The 19,633-nt window shown below is 41.2% G+C and overlaps 1 pseudogene; it reads left to right on the forward strand.

Annotated features, from left to right (window-relative positions):
* The first annotated feature begins 8,139 nt into the window (after positions 1-8,139).
* LOC143401930 (MAP/microtubule affinity-regulating kinase 3 pseudogene) lies at positions 8,140-10,155 on the forward strand (annotated as a pseudogene).
* The last annotated feature ends 9,478 nt before the right edge of the window (positions 10,156-19,633 follow it).

Genomic DNA, 19,633 nt, shown 5'->3' on the forward strand with positions numbered 1-19,633 from the left:
TCTAATTGCTCTGGCCAGTGTTTTGAGAACTATGTTGAATAGAAGTGGTGAGAGAGGTCATCCCTGTCTTGTTCTAGATTTTAGAGTAAATGCCTTCAATTTTTCTCCACTTAGAATGATGCTAGCCTGAGGCTTAGCATAGATAGCTTTTACAATGTTGAGGTAAGTTCCTGTTATCCCTAGTTTTTCTAATGTTTTGAACATAAAGGGATGGTATATTCCGTCGAATGCTTTTTCTGTGTCTATTGAGATGATCATATGGTTCTTATCTTTAAGCCTATTGATGTGGTGAATAATATTTATTGATTTCCATATATTGAACCAGCCTTGCATCCCAGGGATGAATCCTATTTGATCATGGTGCACAATCTTTTTGATGTGTTTTTGCATCCTATTTTCAAGAATTTTATTGAGGATTTTTGCATCTAGGTTCATAAGAGATATTGGTCTGTAGTTTTCTTTTGTGGAAATGTCTTTGTCTAGTTTCGGAATCAGGGTGATGTTGGCCTCATAGAATGAGTTTGGAAGAGCTCCCTCTTTTTCTATTTCCTGAAATAACTTGAAAAGTATTGGTATTAGTTCTTCTTTAAAGGTTTTATAAAACTCTGCTGTATATCCATCCGGCCCTGGGCTTTTCTTGGTAGCCTTATGATGGCTTCTTCTATTTCCTCCATTGATATTGGTCTGTTTCAGTTGTGTGTATCCTCCTGACTCAATCTGGGCAAATCATATGACTTAAGAAACTTATCAATGTCTTCACTATCTTCTATTTTATTGGAAGATAAAGTTTCAAAATTATTTCTAATTACCTTCTGTATTTCTGTGGTTTCTGTTGTGATATTGCCTTTTTCATCCCATATGCTAGTAATTTGAGTACTCTCTCTTCTTCTCTTCGTTAGCATGGCTAAGGGTCTGTCGATCTTATTTATTTTTTCAAAGAACCAACTTTTAGTTTTGTCAATTTTTCAATTGTTTCTTTTGTTTCAATTTCATTGATTTCAGCTCTGATTTTAATTATTTCTTGCCTTCTACTACATTTGCTGTTGTTTTGCTCTTCTTTTTCTAGGGTTTTGAGATGAAGTGTGAGATCATTTATTTGTTGTTTTTTCTTTTTTTGAGGAATGAACTCCAAGCAATGAATTTCCCTTAGAACTGCTTTCATTGTGTCCCATAGATTCCAATATGTTGTGTCTGTATTTTCATTTATCCTTAAGAATTTTTTGATTTCCTCCTTTATATCTTCTGTAACCCATTGATTATTCAGTAACATAATGTTCATTCTCCAAGTAATGTAGAATTTTTCCTTCCTTGTTTTATCATTGATTTCCATTTCATTCCATTATGATCAGAAAAGATGCATGGTTTTATCTCCACACCTTTATAATTTCTAAGAGTTGCCCTATGGCATAATATAAGGTCTATTTTTGAGAAGGATCCATGTGCTGCTGAGAAAAAAAGTATATCCACTTGATGATGGTTCATATATTTTATATATGTCAGTTAAGTCTAGGTTATTCATTGTGTTATTGAGTTCTATAGTTTCTGTATTCAACTTCTGTTTAGAATATCTGTCCAATGGTGAGAGAGGTGTGTTAAAGTCACCCATAATTATTGACTCTTGAATTGAGGAGTTTGTTTTATGAATGTAGCAGCACCATTGTTTGGTGCATAAATATTGATAATTGTTATGTCTTGATGGTGAATGATTCCCTTTAACAGTATATAGTGTCCTTCTTTATCCCTTTTGATTAACTTAGGCTTGAAGTCGATTTTATTCAATATGAGGATGGCCACCCCTGCTTGATTCCAAGGACCATGTGAATGGTGTGATTTTTCCCAACCTTTCACCTTCAGCCCGTGCATGTCTTTTCCTATCAGATGAGTCTCCTGGAGGCAGCATATCGTTGGGTCTGTTTTTTCAATCCAGGTTACCAGCCTATGTCGCTTTATTGGTGAGTTTAAACCATTAACATTTAGGGTTACTATTGATATATGGTTTGTACTTCCCGTCATGATTGTTTGTTTATTTATTTATTCATTTTTAATTTGGTTTGTTTTTCTCTCTTTGATTAGTTTTTTTTCTCCCCCATTTACTGATTTGCCCAAAATGCTTTGCAGTACTGGTTTTCTGGCTGTGAATTCTTTTATCTTTTGTTTCTCTTGAAAGATTTTTATTTAGTTGTCAAACCTGAAGCTTAATTTTGCTAGATACAATATTTTTGGTTGGTACCCATTATCTTTTAGCGTTTGAAATACATGTTTCCAGGATCTTCTCACTTTCAGCGTCTGTGATGAGAAGTCAGCCATTAACCTAATGGGTTTACCCCTGAATGCAATCTACCTCCTTTCTCTTGTAGCTTTTAATATTCTCTCCTTCTTCTGTATGTTGAATATCTTCATAATAATGTGTCTTGGAGTTGGTCTATTGTGGTTCTGTATGTTTGGCATCCTGTAAGCTTCTAGGATTTGGACATCCATTTCATTTTTCATGTCTGGAAAGTTTTTTAAAATTATTTCATTCAGCAGTTTGCTCACTCCTTTGGTTTGGACCTCTATACATTCCTCTATCCCAATGACTCTTAAGTTTATTTTTTTATGATATCCCATATCTCTTGGATGTTATGCTCATGGTTTCTTACCAGCCTTTCTGAGTTGACTAGACTCTTTTCGAGATGATATATTTTGTCTTCATTGTCTGATGTTCTGACTTCTACTTGATCTACTCTACTAGCAATACTCTCATTTGAGTTTTTAATTTGGTTTATACTTTCCTTCATTTCTAGGATTATTGTTTGATTCTTTTTTATAAACTCTATCTCCCGGTAGAGTTGTTGATTTGCTTCTTGAATTTGTTTATGTAATTCGTTGTTGAGGTGTTCTTTCATTGTTTCGATTTGCTGTCTAATGACCTCTTTAAGACTCCATTCCATCTGTGTCAGGTATGCCTTGAGTTCTTTATCTGACCATTTTTCTGATGCCTCTAGGTTCTCCTGTAGATTTAGGCTGTCCTGCATTGTTTATAGTCCTTTTTTTTCCTTGTTTTTTCATGATGCTCGTGTTATTTTCTGGCTCTGTTTGACTGCTGTGTTACTATTTACTCCTATAAATTTGTTTTGGTTTTGTATATCTCCGGAATTTCTCCTTTGTGATGGGAGACTATGTCTAGAGATGTTGGGTTTTATTGTACTTTAAAGCAAATACATTCATTTCATAAATGACATACAGATTCTGATGGCATATAGCGATCAACGGTTTGGTCTTAGGACTTTATGTTTGGGTCGGGTGATATGATGGTATGGGGGTTGGTATATCATAGCAACCTTGGAAGATTGCTCTACTGAAGTGGGATAATAACAGGAGAATGGACTGGAGTATTTGGGGGTAGCTAGGGACTTGGGAGTACTGTAGACCACCTCGGAACATTCACCTATATGCATTTAGTAAATTACGCATAATTGAAGTCGTAATGCTTGGGAGGAAAGGTAGGGGAAGCAGAAGGAAGAAGTCATTAAAGAGAGAGAGACAAAGAAAAAATAGGAAGAATAAAGGAAAAGGGGAAAAAATTAAAAGTTGAAAAAAAACCCAAAAAACATAAATGCAGTCTTAAGAGTTTCTTCCAATAAGTGGAACTGTGCCCTCTGGGCCAAACTTCTGCACTCAAGATGCAAGAAACAATCCCTGTGAGACAGCTCCTCCTCCCCAGCTGGGTGGCTCACCAATCCTGGTCGCCCAGGGCCGTTCTTGGTCACCAGCGGCCCCCCACCCCTCCACCCATGCTTCTCCAGCCCGCCAGGCCCCACTCACGGGTGCATTCTCCACAGATCTAGCTACACTCCAGGCCTATAGCCCCCTGGGTGCCCTGTTCTCTTGAAAGACTGGGCACTCTCACTATTTGCCATTCACCCAGACCCCAAGGTTGTGGAGCACTGGAGCTGTGGGCCATTGGCTAATTTTACCTAATTCCCTCAGGTAGCCACGCCCCCAGGAGCTTGTGAAAAAGGCCTCGGCTGTCAGCGCTGTGGTCACCAATTCCACTGTGGAGGGATCCATCCCCCCAACTCTGGTGACACCAGTACTCTGCCATAGTGGACCCTGGTTTCCTTTCCAGGGTGTCCAATGGGAAGGGTAGGTCTGGTCTGTATTTCCTAAATCCTACCTCAGCTCTCGGTCCGCTGGACCATGGAGGCTCTGTTGGCACCACTCAAAAGACCCTCCAAAGCTCCAAAGTTTTGTTTCTGTACTCTGCTCAAGGGTCTCTGTAGCACTGAGACCTGGTGGGTCGGTGGCAGGTCGCAAATCAACCAGCCAGTAAATCCACGTGCCAGGTGGCCTGGATTCCCTCTTACCTGAGCACACTGTGGCCTCTGAGACACTCAAACTGCTTGCTTAGGTACCACCTCAGCCCAACATTGCTAGGCGTTCCTGAGCAGACAGCATCCAGACATTCTGAAGTCTCTCTTTGCCAGCATAGCTGAGGAGGTCATGGGCTTGCTCCTTCCGCACCCAAGCCATGTTCCAACTCCGGACATTTATATTTAATTAGAAAGTTACAGATTCTGTTATTTTGTGCTGTGATAGCAACATATCACAGAAACTTATATTTTACTGTTCAGGAAGCTGAGAGTCCAAGATCCATGAGACAGCATTTGGTGATAACTTTCTTGCCGGGTCATCCCATGGCAGAGGGTATAGAAGGGTAAGGGGGCACCAACTTACCCTGTTATGAAATCCTATTCCCACCATAACAGCATAATCCACTTATGAGGGCAGAGCCTCATCACCTCAACAAACTTACCTCATAATATTCTTTCAATGACATTAAATTTCAACGTGAGTTTTCGAAAGGACACAGAATCAAATCATAACAGCCTTATTGACAGGAAATAAAGATTATAGTTTTATATCATCTAAATTTGGTCCTACTGTAAAAAGAATCATAAACAGAGATAACATGTTAGCCCATTTTGCATGGTGAAAACATTATATGAAGAGAGGCCCTTTGAAGAGAAGGGAGACCTATAAAAATACTTGGCTAAAATATATACACATTTAAAAAAAAACTTGAATTTAAGATATTCTTTATAATAATTCTCACTGAGTTTAACAGGTATATCACTAATTGTAGAAAGATTGTTTTCCTGATTAAAAATATAATATGCTGAAAAGAGTCAACTGAGAAAATCAATATAGGCAAATGTTAATTATAAAATTTAAGCATGACCAGGATTGTGGGAAATGCACTGAAATTTTTAAATGAGATCTTCTTTAAAAATATATTCTTCAGAAAAAATATCTCTGACATGAGATTAAGGAACACATGAGGTTAAGAATCTGATTAAAGAACATGGATGTATACAAAGAGCTATCATTCTTCCTCCAAGAGTTTATAGCCAATATAAAGATTTTATCTTTTTTAAAGACACTTTGGTACTTATGAACTTGTGGAATTTTAATTTGCATAAAATATTTTATTTAAATGAGTTTTTGACTAGAAACATTGTAGTAAATAAAACCATTACTTGTTTTAAATGGAACTGTTGTTTTACTAGAATCATTACTTTTTAACTATACCATTGTATAGGCATACTGAGAAGATAAAGCTAATCATCAGCCCATATAAAATGTTCCAAATAATGTATAATTTTATTGTTGACTACTTCTTATGCCCCCCCCTTTTAACTCTCAAAATGTTTCACTTTAAATCTTATATATTATATGGTCACAACATAAAATGTAGACAAATAATCTAAGTTTTTCAGTGGGTGTTTAATACCAAAACACAGCACTAAAAAAAAAAAAAAAAAAACAAAAAAAACAAACCAACAAAACTAAACAATGTGTCAGACCTCTATTGAGAGCTGATGGAAGCTTATGGAAGGCCCATAAGGCTTGAAATCTTACATTTATTGATGTTGCTAGAGGTGAACATGAGTCACTGAGAAAAGGTTAAAGTATTCACAGTATCAGCCACTTAATGGGGGAGAATATTTAATAGTTATTGTACAAATCTGGTAGACTCAAATGATACCTGTCTACTAATTGCAAATAGTATGTATTTTGAATTTGTTGTAGCATCTTGATATGGTTGAAAGCTCAGTCCAATAAGGAGGACACGGTTTTGAGAAAAAAGAAAACAAAGGCTTATTGCTTTGCTAACAAAGGAGAAACACAGGAGACTTCTGTCCCAAAGGCTGTGATTCTGCCTATCAGCAGGAACAGGGGGCTTATAAAGAGGTGATTCAAAGGCTACATTCTACATGTTCTCTGTCTGGAGTTGTAATTCACTTGTTAATTTGGGAGAATCATTTCTGAGATCTTCTGGTACCATCCCCAAAGTCTGGATTACTTCCTTCCTTTGGTGGGTGTGAACTCTAAGAGAGAGAAATCTGCCTGAAATGGGGAAAAAATAATCCTGTTCCCCCTGAAAGTAGGGAGGAGCAATGAGAGAAGAAGAGAAAAAAAACATATCTACTTAAAAAATGAGTTACAGGGGCAGAGCAGCAAGAGCTCTATTCAAAACACAAGGTGGACCACTGTTACATTGACACCAGTTGTGTGTAGCACTATTAGAATATAATGTGTGAAAGCATTCAATATGGACAAGAAGACTGCTATTAACAAGGAAATGCTGCATTGATGTGCATGTGCCCATACATACACACACACACACACACACACACACACACACAGACTCTTCTGGTAATTAAGAATACAAAGCAATGGTAAACCATTTATTCCACAAGTATTTGATGAGTACAAACCATATGCCAGGCCCATTTTTGAATATTTTGTATTTGTTCAAAAAATGACTTAATTTCCAAAAATCATACCATAGGGTAAGATATAAAATTTCAGCAGATGGAGTGCGGCTGCACTTGAAATTGCATCCGGGTTTATTTTGAGAATGACTTGTAAGTCTTAAGTGGCCACATGTGTGATGCATTTTATTTTGTCGCTTTACTGTTATTAAAAAGCTTACAATGTTCAATACCGGAAGTAAGTTAATAATCTCCTTGAAAAATACAGGTATTTGGCAGAAATGCAAGACAACTTTTACAAAGAAGAGAGGTGAAACTAGTATTTGCATATTGTGGCCCCTACAATGATTGAATAAAGGAGGTTTGAAAACTTTTGAAAGACACTAGGGAAAAAAAGCAAATGAGCAATACATAGAGCCTGGGTCCCTGACCTATTACCAAAAACCTTGGGCCTTGTCCCTGATGGCCATGCAATAATGAGGAGAAGGTTTTGAGATCAAGGTAAAAGGAGGTTTATTGCTTTGCCAGCAAAGGGGAAACACAGGGGACTCCTGTGCCAGAAGATTTGATTCTGCCCATCAGGGAAAACAGAGGGTTTTTAAGGACACTATTCAAAGGCTCCACTCCAGGTGTGCCCTGACCAGGGGTTCCCAGGTGCATGCTGATGGTGTGTTATGATTAGCTAGTTTATCTGGGAGATCATCACTTCCTAGTTCTTCTGGTGACTTCTCCTTCCTGTGGAGAACAGATCACTCAAGGTAATCTTGTTCCCTGCCCCCAGGTTAGGGAGGGAGACAGGGAGAAGGGGAAAAGAAAAACATCTCCCTTTTAAAATAAGCAGCCAGGGTTATATTCAAAAGGTGAAGTGGACCACTCTTACAACCCCAGTGCTTCCACCAATCAACTTCACCATCCAAATTGAATTGTCAAGTGTGTTTATGTCCAGCTGAATATTTCTGGAAAAAAAATTAGTTTTCTTTTTCATCAGGTCTTGACCCCCAAACTGTCAAGTTCCTTAGACAGAGTAAGCGCCTGGGTCCTTGATCCACTTAGGGTGCATATGACCACTCTTTATGCAGTCAGTACCTTTATGACTGCATTGACTGCCTAGGAGACAATAGAATGAGAATCCTAGAAATGAGTGGACCTAGAACCACTCCTCATTTGCCTTTTGGCCTTCGATGTTCCCAGAGCAAGTTGTTGAACTGGGCACGATATTTGTTGGTAAAAGGCAGTTGTGGCTGTTTTTTTCCCCAACCCATCTCCAACTCTCTCCTTGTTTCCCCCCCCCCCCCCCCCGCCCCCGTCCTTGCCTAGCCCTCACCAATCCTAAACTTTCCAGTGACACCGAGACCCATCGATCATCAACTTGGGTCAAACCATGCACCCCTCGCATGGAGCTAGACGGGCAGAAGACACCTCCCAGACCGGGCACTCTGGAGCACAGCGCCCCAAATCCACAGCTTCCTCTGCAGGTAAACAGACTCGCATTGGAGAGTATAGACTACTGAAAACCCTCGGCAAGGGGACCTTCGCCAAAGTCATGCTGGCCCGTCACGTCCTCACAGGTCAAGAAGTGGCAATCAAGATCATCGATAAGAGACATCTGAAGCCACAGGTCCTCCAAATGATGTACAGAGAGGTGAGAATCCTCAAGATGTTAGACCACCCACACATCCTGAAGCTCTATGAAGCTCTGGACTGCGAAAAAGCACTCTGTTTGGTCCTGGAGTACGCCAGTGGAGGGGGAGTTTTGGACTATCTGGCCAACAAAGGAAGACTGCAGGAAGAGGAGGCAAGATCTATATTCCGGCAGATCGTGTCTGCAGTCCAATATTGTCACCAAAAGCAGGTCGCCCACCGAGACCTGAAGGCGGACAATCTGTTATTAGACGCAGAGATGAACATTAAGCTAGCCGATTTTGGACTCAGCAACCAGTTTACACTTGGGTGTAAACTCAACACGTTTTGCGGCAGTCCGCCCTACGCAGCTCCAGAGCTCTTCCAGCACATAGAGTACGAGGGGCCCGAAGTGGATGTGTGGAGTCTTGGCGTGGTTCTGTACACCCTAGTCACCGGGTCGCTTCCTTTTGTGGGGGCCAATGCGAGAGAACTTAGAGACAGAGTGCTACAAGGAAGATACCAAATCCCTCTGTACATGTCACCAGAGTGTGAAAATCTGCTGAAACGCTTCCTGGTGCTCAATCCGACTAAGAGAAGCACCCTGGCCGAAATTATGGGAGATAGGTGGATCAACAGAGGCCTTGATGTCCTCCAACCCTTTGTTGGTCCAGAGGTGGCCATCTCCCACAGAAACATCTCGTTGGCTGAGCTGCAGCCAAGCAGGGTCCTCAGAAAGAGCACCAGCTGGCCTCCTCACCGCAAAGTGCAGCGAAGCGTTTCCACTCAGAAGCAGACACAGTCCCTGGACCATGCTGGAACTGGGCCATATCCGACCAGCACTGCCCAGAGTCACCTCAGAGAACATCAAATGGCCTCCCAGAAATCCGGCGGCAGTGCTGTGGGAGGAAAGGGAATTTCTCCAGCCAGGCCCCTACCTGGGATCACCACCAGTCCCAAGGAGCTGGAGACTCCTGAATTCAAGAAAATGCCTGCTGCCTACAAGAGCAGCACACCATCTGGAGGGAGGACACTGTGGAGTAAGTACATTTGCCGCAAAACAACGAAAGCAGACACACGTTCAGTGAGCCGGAATGGGCAGAACAACAGCACCTTCCCTGCCCAGAGCCCTCCAGTGACTTCAACCCACAGTGTCCCAAGTACCTCCACCCGGGGCTGCACCTGCTTCCCCAGAGCCAGTGCCCTTCGTCGAATGTTCCACCGCCAGCCCCGGGAATCCCAAACTGCAACACACGAAGGTCCTCTTGCCTCACCCAGCTGCGTCCATCCAGCTGAAGCATTGCCCCAGACTCAAAGAAGAGGCACCACTGGTGTTTTTCCCAAGTTTACATCGAAAATCACAAGGAGGCCTCCAACTGAGTCTGGGAAGACCCCGAGATACAAGTCATCATGTTCAAGTCATCATGTCACTGCTGAGCAGAGAAAGGACAACCAACAAGCAAAACCTCGCTCCCTGCACTTCACCTGGAGCATGAAAATCACTAGTGCCATGGACCCCAGTGACATCATGAGGGAAATCCGAAAGGTGCTAGATGCCAACAACTGCCAATACATGCACAAGACGCCCTTTCTGCTCTTCTGCATCCATGGAGATGGGTACACCGAGAAACTGCTGCAGTGGGAGATCGAGGTATGTAAACTTCCCAGACTGGCTTTGAACGGGGTCCGCATCAAGCCCCGATCAGGGAAATCGAAGGCTTTTAAAATCATGGCTTCAAAAATTGCCAGTGAGCTCCAACTGGAAGCCAGTCATTAGGATATAAATTAACAGCAACTTGAAGTGTTTTCCTCAACACTGATGGACATATAGAATAACATCTAGGCAGTTGTTGGGAGCAGTGACTAAATTAGGGGGTTCTTTAATTGTCCCGGGAGGTGATGCCCCTCCTGGGAATTCTTGATGCAAGGCGCTGGTCAAGACTGCCCAGTTTCTTGGGTGAAGACCTGTTCCACCTGTACCACCCAGGGAGCTATTCAGTTCTTGAGCTTGTGGTTCAGGTGGCAGGGCTCAGCGGTGGAACGTTATGGGCACAAGCTGCCACTCATAATTGGACTGGTCATACATATGACCTTGGTTTTGATGGCTTTGCACAAATTTTCTCACAAAAACACCTTTTAAGTATGAAACTTAAATAACAAACGTGTTGAGCTGGCTCCTGACCGTTGCACTCTACCAGAGTGTAATCGACACCCAGTTCCAGCTCTTTCACCCCTTGGATTTCTGACTTTTCTCATCCCCCATGGCCTCTCATCTGGTTTCCTCAATTAACCACCCTGCAGGTGGCAGCAGATGGAACCCAAACAGGCTATCACACTGTGGAGTGCAATGACCACAAGCCTTCTCAGTGTGATCAATGAAAGGGGTTTGGGGAGAAAGTTTGTGCAAAGCAAGCAAAACAGGGTCATAAATAGGGGCAACCTGATTATGATGACCAGCTTGCTTTGATAAACTTCTAACTCCCACACCTGGCATCCAAACCTCATGGTCAAGAAGTGAAGGACTCCATGAGTGTCACAGAACCTCTGTTTCAACAGATCGTTCCCATAGCAACTGGGAAGTCTCAAGGGGCGCTTTCCCACTGAGAGTTCCCAAGACAGCCTTTGGCTTATCACAGAACATTTCAAAAACACTAATCCACTGCTTCAGAGAGGCTTTGTCATTTCCATCTTCCATCTTCCATCTTCCATCTTGTACATCAGACCTGAAAATCTGAGGTGAAGAACACCACACCTGGGAGTGGAAGCTGGCCTTTACTATGAATGCCCTAAAGTCATGAGACACCGAAATAGAAAAAAAGAGAGAAAGTCGCATTTGAGACATGCCAATTCCTAACAGCACAGAGCTCCATCAATGGCTTTCATTTCAGAGGTACTCCTTCTCTCCTTACATGCTCTCCATTGAATGATCCCAAGACAGCCATTGCCTCTGTCACAGACCTGTGAAGAACTCTAATGCACTTGCTGCTTCAGACAGTCATTGTTGTTTCCATCTTCCATCTTCTACATCATGACAGTAAAATCTGAGGAGAGGAACCTCAGGAGTGGGAGTGGAAGCTGCACTTTACTATGAATGCCCTAAAATCATGGGACACCAGAAAAGTAAGAAATAAAGAGCCATTTAAGACCTGCAAATTCCTAACCCTACAATGATGCACTAAAAGCTTTCATTTCAGAGGTAATCCATCTCTCCTAACAGATTCTCCATGGAATATTTCCAAGATAGCCATTGCCTCTGTCACACCATTCGAGAACCCTAATCCATTGCTGCTTCATACTAGCATAGTGGTTTCCATCTTCCATCTTCTACATCCTGACTGAAATCTGGAAAAAAATGACTGGGGTGGAAACTGCCTCTACTATGAAATACCTAAATTCATGGAACCCAGAAATAGAAAGAAACACGCACTTGAGACCTGCAAATACTTAACAGTTCAGTGCTCCATTAATGGGTTTCATTTCAGAGGTAATCCCTCTCTCTCCACATGCTCTCCATGTCATGTGCTCAAGACAGCCATTGCCTCTGTCACAGAATATTTCAAGAACCCTAATCCAGTTGCTGATTCAGAAAGTCATTGTCATTTCCACCTTCCATCTTCCACATCATCACAATAAAATCTAAGGAAAAGAACACCAAACTGGGAGTGGAAGCTGCACTTTATTATGAAATCCCTAAAATCATGGGATACCAGAAACGTAAGAAATAAAGAGCCATTTAAGACCTGAAAATTCCTAACACTATGCTGCAGTCCGGCTTCAGCAAAATAAGCAGGGGGCGGGGGGTGACGAATGACTTGTGTACCTTGATGCAGCAGGAGTGAGAGCCGTTTATTGTAGGATCTGAGCGATATTTATACATTTTACACAGCTTATCTAATTAGCATAAAATAGATACAGCAGTCAACCAATAAGGAATCTCCACACTTAATGGCTCGCTTTTGTTACTTCACAAACCACTCCCTCTGGCATTTGGCCAGGCGCCATCCAGACTTGTTTACAGACTCTAACATTTCTCTGGCAAAATAACAGGTGCCAATCTGACTTGTTTACAGACCTTAACAACACTACATTGATGCATTAAAGGCTTTCACTTCAGAGGTTATCCATCTCTCCTAACAGGCTCTCCATTGAATGTTTCCAAGACAGCCATTGCCTCTGTCACACATCATTTCAAGAACCCTAATCCAGTTACTGCTTCAGACAGGCCTTGTCATTTCCATCTTCCAACTTCTACATTATGACAGGAAAATCTGAGGAATAGAATGCCTCCACTGGAAGTGGAAGCTTCCCATACCATGAATGCCCGAAAATCATGGAACACTGAAAAAGAAAGACCCACTTGAGACATGCAAATTCCTAACAGATCAGTGCTTCATAAGTGGCTTTCAGTTCAGAGGTAATCCATCTCTCCTGATACACTCTCCATTTAATGTGCTCAAGAGAGCCATTGCCTCTGTCACAGAACATTTCAAGAACCCTAATCCAGATGCTGCTTCAGAAGTCATTGTCGATTTCTCCTTCCATCTTCTACATCATAACTGTAAAATCTGAGGAAAAGAACACTATGCCTGGGAGTTGAAGCTGTCCTTTACTGTGAATGCCCTAATGTTATGCGACCCGGAAAACAAAAGAAAGACCTGCTTGAGACATGTAATTTTCTAACAGTTCAGTGCTCCATCAATGGCTTAATTTCAGAGGTAATCCATCCTTCCTAACTTGCTCTCCCTTTAATGTGCCCAAGATAGCCATTGCCTCTGTCACAGAACATTTCAAGAACCCTAATGCAATTGCTGCTTCAGATAGGCATTGTCATTTCCATCTTCCATCTTCTACATCATGACAGTGCGATCTGAGGAAAAGAACACCAAGCCTGGGAGTGGAAGCTGCACTTTATTATGAAATCCCTAAAATCATGGGATACCAGAAAAGTAAGAAATAAAGAGTCATTTAAGACCTGAAAATTCCTAACAATACATTGATGCATTAAAGGCTTTCATTTCAGTGGCGATCCATCTCTCCTAACAGGCTCTCCATTGAATGTTTCCAAGACAGCCATTGCCTCTGTCACAGATCATTTCAAGAACCCTAATGCAGTTACTGCTTCAGACAGGCACTGTTATTTCCATCCTCCAACTTCTACATCATGACAGTAACATCTGAGGAAAAGAACACCACGGCCTGGGAGTGGAAGCTGGCCTGTACTATGAATGCCCTAAAGTCATGGGACAACGAAAAAGAAAGACCCATTTGAGACCTGCAAATTCCTAACACTACAGTGCTCCCTCAATGGCTTTCAGTTCAGAGGTAATCCATCTCTCTTCACATGCTCTCCATGGGATGTGCCCAAGACAGCCACTGCCTCTGTCACTGAACATTTCAAGAACCCTAATCCAGTTGCTGCTTCACACAGTCATTGTCATTTCCATCTTCCATCTTCTACATCATGACAATAAAATCTGAGGAAAAGGACACCACAACTGGGAGTGGAAGCTGCACGTTATTATGAAATCCCTAAAATCATGGGACACCAGAAAAGTAAGAAATAAAGAACCATTTAAGACCTGAAAATTCCTAACACTACATTGATGCATTAAAGGCGTTCATTTCAGAGGCGATCCATCTCTCCTAACATGCTCTCCATTGAATGTGCCCAAGACAGCCATTGCCTCTGTCACACATCATTTCAAGAACCCCAATCCAGTTACTGCTTCAGACAGGCATTGTTATTTCCATCCTCCAACTTCTACATCATGACAATAAAATCTGAGGAATAGAATACCTCCACTGGAAGTGGAAGCTTCCCATACTATAAATGCCCGAAAATCATGGAACACTGAAAAAGAAAGACCCACTTGAGACATGCAAATTCCTAACAGATCAGTGCTCCATAAGTGGCTTTCAGTTCAGAGGTAATCCATCTCTCTTGATACACTCTCCATTTAATGTGCTCAAGAGAGCCATTGCCTCTGTCACAGAACATTTCAAGAACCCTAATCCAGATGCTGCTTCAGAAGTCATTGTCGATTTCACCTTCCATCTTCTACATCATGACTGCAAAATCTGAGGAAAAGAACACTATGCCTGGGAGTTGAATCTGGCCTTTACTGTGAATGCCCTAATGTTATGCGACCCGGAAAACAAAAGAAAGAAAGACCTGCTTGAGACATGTAATTTTCTAACAGTTCAGTGCTCCATCAATGGCTTTAACTTCAGAGGTAATCCATCCTTCCTAACTTGCTCTCCCTTTAATGTGCCCAAGACAGCCATTGCCTCTGTCACAGAACATTTCAAGAACCCTAATGCAATTGCTGCTTCAGATAGGCATTGTTATTTCCATCTTCCAACTTCTATCTCATGACAGTAAAATCTGAGAAAACGAACACCACGCCTGGGAGTGGAAGCTGGCCTATACTATGAATGCCCTAAAGTCTTGGGACAACGAAAAAGAAAGACCCATTTGAGACCTGCAAATTCCTAACACTACAGTGCTCCATCAATGGCTTTCAGTTCAGAGGTAATCCATCTCTCTTCACATGTTCTCCATGGGATGTGCCCAAGACAGCCATTGCCTCTGTCACAGAACATTTCAAGAACCCTCATCCAGTTGCTGCTTCAGAAGTCATTGTCGTTTCCACCTTCCATCTTCTACATCATGACCTGAAAACCTGAGGAAAGAACACCACGCCTGGGAGTGGAAGCTGGCCTTTACCTAAAAGTCATGGGATCCTGAAAAAGAAAGTATGACCCATTGGAGACCTGAAAATACCTAACAGTTCAGTGCTCCATCAATGACTTTCAGTTTAGAGGTAATATGTCTCTTCTAACATGCTCTCCATTTCATGTTCCCAAGATAGCCATTGCCTCTGTCACAGAAGTTTTTAAGAACACTAACCCAGCTGCTGCTTCAAACAGTCATTGTCATTTCCATCTTCCATCTTCTACAGCATGACAGTAAAATTTGGGGGAAAATACTCCAAACCTGGGACTGCATTCTGGCCTGTACTCTGAATGCCCTGAAGTCATGGAACCCCCAGAAGAAAGAAAGACCCATTGGAGACCTGCCAATTCCTAACAGTTCAGTGCACCTTCATTGGCTGTCACTTCTGAGGTCATACATCTCCGCTAACATGCTCTTCATTAAATGTTCCCAAGACAACCATTGACTGTCACAGAACTTCTCAGAACCCTAATCCAGTTGCTGCTCCACACAGGCATTGTTGTTTCCTTCTTCCATCTTCTACATCATGACACTGAAATCTCAGGAAAAGAACACCATGCCTGGGAGTGGATGTCGGCCTTTACTATGAAAGACCTAAATCAGAGAAGAAAAGAAAGACCTGCTTGAGACGTGCCAATTCCTAACACTTCAGTGCTCTGTAATTGGCTATCACTTCTGAGGTAATCTCTTAACATGCTCTCCATTTACTGTTCCCAAGTTAGCATTGCCTCTGTCACAGAACATTTCCAGAACCCAAATCCACTTGCTCCTTCAGACAGGCATTGGCGTTTCCATCTTCCATCTTCTACATCATGACAGTGCAATCTGAGGAAAAGAACACCAAGCCTGGGAGTGGAAACTGGCCTGTACTGTGAATGCCCTGAAGTCATGGGACCCTGAGAAAGAGTGAAGGACCCTTGTAAGACATACAATTCCCAACAGTTCATTGCTGCAAAAATGGCTTTCAGTTCTGAGGTAATCCTTCTCTCTTAATATTCTCTCCATTTACTATTCCCAAGACAGCCATTGCCTCTGTAACAGAACATTTCAAGGACCCTAATCTGGTTTCTATTTCAGACAGGCATTGTCCTTTCCTTCTTCCCCATCTTCTACAACATGAGAGTGAAATCCGAGGTAAATAACACCTCGCCTGGGAATAGAAGCTGGCCTGTACTATAAATGCCCTACAGTCATGGGACCCGAAAAAGAAAGAAAGACCTGTTTGAGTCATGCAAATTCCTAACTGTTCTGTGCTCCATAAATGGTTTTCAGTTCAGAGGTAGTCGATCTCTCCTAACATGTTTTTCATTTAATGTTTCCAAGACAGCCATTGCCTCTGTAACAGAACATATCAAGAACCCCAATCCATAACACATGGAGTGCATGTGACCTTCAGCGAAGTTTCTCATTCAGTGTATTTTGAGTGATCCTTTCACAAGTGTACTGGTCTCCTTTGACTTCTAGGAACACAATAGTGCATTTTAAAGGTATGTTATTTTGATTGACACAATCTCTGTTCACACACATTCATACCATTGTCATGACTGCAGCCAAGCACTGTGATGATTTGGTAGCTATATTTTAAACTTTAGGTGACATAGCATACAAGATTTCTATCATTTTGTTCCTAAGTTCTTATATTTGAGCATTAAATAGTACTCATGATTTTATTTTTTGTTCCATCAATCAAAAACACTCATTTTTTAATTCTATGCTTTATAACATACAGATATTAGTACTTTTGACTCTTCTTCTGAGTTCTTTCAACTTCTGTTATTTGTATTTTATTTTTTACATTGTCAAGATTGGACAATTATCTAGTATATATTACATGGAAAAGGAAATCCATTAAATCTTAAGAATATTTCCCTTCTGCGTATGTCATGATGTTAAAAAAATAGACCATCAAAGTTTCATGCATAATAACGGTAGTCTTTCAGAACCGGAACATTTCGTCACTAAAAATCTCCTGTCAAGAAATCTCAGAATATTCAATATGAGATGTGCATATGTCCCTAAGATCTGAACACTGACACTGAGGCCAATCAGGTCAATCAAGTCAAGACAGCCAATCTTATTGGCTACTCATGTCAGGTAGGTGGTCTGACATTATTTTCTATTAAACTCATGTTTCTGGGCTGGGGATGTGGCTCAAGCGGTAGCATGTTCACCTGGCATGCATGTGCCCCAGGTTCCATCCTCAGCACCACATACCACATTCTCCGCCGAGAACTAAAAAATAAATATTAAAAAGTTCTCTCTCTCTCTCTCTCTCTCTCTCTCTCTATCTATCTATCTATCTCTCCCACTCTCTCTAACAAAACAAAACAAAACAAAACAAAACAAAAAAGAGCCTCATGTTTCCACTGACTTCTTTGTGTACACACAGATGTTCATCCTCTGCCTACATGAATTTATATAGTCAACATGCAATTCAGGTGTTGCTTGCTTCTTTAATCTTGTAAATGAGGAAAACTACTCACAATACTTATGATACTATGATTTTGTAATTCCATTTCACTGAGTAGTGTCTTTTTTACCCTTTCTTTTCTTTCCCTTTTGGTACTGGAGATTGATCCCAGGTGTGATTTACCACCGGACTATTTCCTCAGTCCTTTTACTTTTTATTTTTCAGACAGGGTCTCACTAAGTTGTGAAGGTTAGCTTTGAACTTGTGATCCTTCTGTCTTGGTCTCCCAAGTGGCTGGGATTAGAGGTGTGAGCCTCTGTACCTGGCATTTCATTTTATTTCACTGGCTCAGTGGTTTGTTTTCCAATTACCCCCCTTTTCCTCATCAATATTTGCCTTCAGTATATAATCTTTCCTTCACTTTGTCCTATTTCATCTAATGCAGTTACATTGAACAAAGTAGGATCATGATAAAAACAAAAGTTCCAAGAGGTGTGTGGTGCACAACTATAATAACAGCTACTCAGGAGACTGAAGCAGGAGGATCAGAAGTTTGAGGCCAGCCTCAGGAATTTAAAGAGACCCTGACTCAGAAAATGAAAAAGGTTGGTGATGTAGCTCAGTGGTAGAATGCTCCTGAGTTTAATCCCTAGTACCTAAAAAGTAAAGAAAATAATAGAGAAAACACAAGAATTTCTCTTGGGGAATCACAGAAACCCTAAGTTCCACATGTTAAAAACTAAATTCATCAAGGAGAATCCAGCCTGTATTCCCCATTTAAGGACACCCAATTCCAAGACCAAAAACCCAGAAGGCTTCCTACTTTCCTTCTTTTGGTCTCTGTCCTTCCTGCTGCAAAGTCTTATCTGCTGGGCCTCATAAAGACCAGTTGGATTGGGGCAGTTTTCTGTGTCCTCACTTCTGCTACCTCTGTTTGGTCCCAATGAAGTTTTGAATTCTCTTACTGAAGAACTGTTCCCTCTTCACTGTTCTCCTTGCATACAGTCTTGCTCACCTTCCCACCCTTCTCCACTTCCAGTCCGAACAATGTTTTATATTCAGATCCAGCAAAAATCAGTTTTTGCTTGAAAGCCTTATTGCCGTCTCACTATGTATGTACATGATAATGCCTCAAATCCCTGACATGCTTTTTGTGGCCTTTCATTGTCTAGATTCTGTTTATGTCATCAGCACAGTATCATAACACCCCTTCTCTAACTCTTACTTCAGTGACACTGAATGATTCCTGAGCCTCTAACATGACCTTTGTGTTTGGCCCTTAGGTTTTTGCGTATTGTGTCCCCTCTCACTGGAACATCCTTTCATCCCTCTCCTCTCCTGGCCAACTTGTATATCTAGGTTCCCTATAGATGACACAGCCTTCCTGAACATCCTCTTAAATATCTTTCCAAAGATAATGTTGTAGTTACTTCTCAGAATACCTATATCATGCTGACGTGATCTCTATATCTATTTTACCTTGAACTGTGCATTTCTCACAGAGATTATATCTTATTTGCTGCTTATCCTCAACACCTGTTACAGATAGTGACATTGCCTTGTATCTGTTTGCTAAGTGGATGAATGACAAGTCCTTTGTCATAGATTCCTTGATTCTCAGAATAATTGCAGTAGAGCAGATGACTATCTCATAGGGTGATATAAGTATCATTTTTTAAAAGGAATGATGAAATACATAACATCTTTGAGCTGCTCTTAGGGTTTGGAGAGAAGTACATTTACTGCCATTGAGCATTTGGAAGTAGACTTTATGACATCAGCTTTGTCTAACCCTTTTGAAGCTACCAGTCTTCATCTATCACTTTCAAGAATTTCCACACAACTAAAAAAACTCTTTTCTATATGCTTTAATTCTCCAGTTGCCTCAATTGGAGAAAAAATATTGTTTCTTGTATTTTGGGCAGTATATATGATGATATTCATAGTTATTCTAAGGCATGTTACATTAGGATAAACTTGTTTTAACCATTTAAATTTAAATCCAAAAACTCATTTGTTTTCTCTCAGAAATCTATTCGAAAGGTTTCTACAATCCAGTTATTAAAAAAATCTTTCCAAATGCAAATATTGTCCTCTAATGCCCTAATT

Source organism: Callospermophilus lateralis, chromosome 6 (genome assembly GCF_048772815.1).
Source record: "Callospermophilus lateralis isolate mCalLat2 chromosome 6, mCalLat2.hap1, whole genome shotgun sequence".
Taxonomy (NCBI): Eukaryota; Metazoa; Chordata; class Mammalia; order Rodentia; family Sciuridae; genus Callospermophilus; species Callospermophilus lateralis.